Raw genomic sequence first — 1,469 nt, 5'->3', positions numbered from 1 at the left:
ATATATATATATATATATATGCATATATACATAAATAAAACAAATATATATTATATACAAATATATTCATGTATACTGTATACATTTGTATTACATTTATATATGCTTACAGATGTATATTCTATATGTATGTATTAAATAGGCATATGCAATTGTGCGTCTGAATGTGCGTGTCTGTTGCGTGTGTGTGTGTGTGTGTGAACTGTGTGTGTGGGTGTTTGTGTGTATATGTGTATGAGAGAAATAGATATATTGATATACAAATATGTATGTATATGTATAAATACACACACGCGTATATACATGCATTTATATACATACTTAAATGCATAATACATACATACATACACACACATATATTTACCCGCATGTGTAAAGAGAAAGAGAAAGAGAAAGAGGGATAAAAAGAGAGCGAAAGAGAGAGAGAGAGAGAGATGCTGACTGACAAATAACAAAGTACGGGACAGTCAGATAGGAGGTGCAGGCAGAAATAAAGCCATCACTTTCTCATCGCTGCTAACTACACTGTAATACACCAGAGGGCGCTACTAAATGGACATGGCGTAACGATTAGAATGAGGTTCAGAAAGAAGAATACACACACACACACCAATATATATATGAGTATTTGTGCTCATAAAAGTCCATGCATTTATGTATGTGTGTGTGTATGTATACATGCATGCATGTGTGTCTGTAGTCATGCAGTATACAGGCAATATCTCGTAACCTTTTCTCTTGTGTTGATGCCTCATTGATTGCTTAACACTACTGTAGAATATAACCTCCGCTCTATCAGTATTTTCGGCCTCCAAATAAACGCATGGTGGTATGATTATTAATTAGCAAGAGGGGATTTTTATTATATTCTGGGTGTTGTGACTGATAAATATCTACAATTTTATTTTTGTTTTGTGCTTTTGTACTTTATTTTGTGCGTATCTGTTTCTCGTGTTTACTTTATTATTTATATATAAAAGAAAAAACTAAATATTGAATGCTCAGTCGCTAACCTATGAGGTCGTAGGGCAGCCACTGAAAATTTTACCCTTTGGCGGTGTCTCGTGTGTGGTTTCAAACCAAACGAAAGCACCCATTGCTTATGTAATTATCCCTTTATCCAGTGATCTCCACCATAGGAAATTCACCAAGTTTAAAAGATCTTTTATCTTTTACTTGTTTCAACCATTAGACTGCGGTCATGCTGGGGCACCGCCTTGAACAATTTGTTTTACTCGAATGAATCGACCCTAGTTCTTTTTAATTTTATTTTTTCATTATTTTTTGTTAAGCCTGGTACTTATTCTATCAGTTTCTTTTACCAAACCGCTAGGTTACGAAGACGCAAACACACCAACGCCGGTAATCAAACGGTGGTGAAGGTTAAACACAGACACAAACACACAGACATACACGCACATATAAATATATATGTATATGTGTATGTATGCATGTATGTATGCATATAT

General features: G+C 34.4%; 1 protein-coding gene across 1 annotated transcript in view; it reads right to left on the bottom strand.

Moving 5' to 3' along the window:
• The window catches only part of LOC106875330 (uncharacterized), a 104,948-nt gene that overhangs the window by 63,830 nt on the left and 39,649 nt on the right, over window positions 1–1,469 (bottom strand). The window lies entirely within an intron of this gene.

This window comes from Octopus bimaculoides, chromosome 2 (genome assembly GCF_001194135.2).
Source record: "Octopus bimaculoides isolate UCB-OBI-ISO-001 chromosome 2, ASM119413v2, whole genome shotgun sequence".
NCBI lineage: Eukaryota > Metazoa > Mollusca > Cephalopoda > Octopoda > Octopodidae > Octopus > Octopus bimaculoides.
The sequence above is the reverse complement of the archived record's forward strand: the minus strand, read 5'-3'. Positions and strand labels throughout refer to the sequence as shown.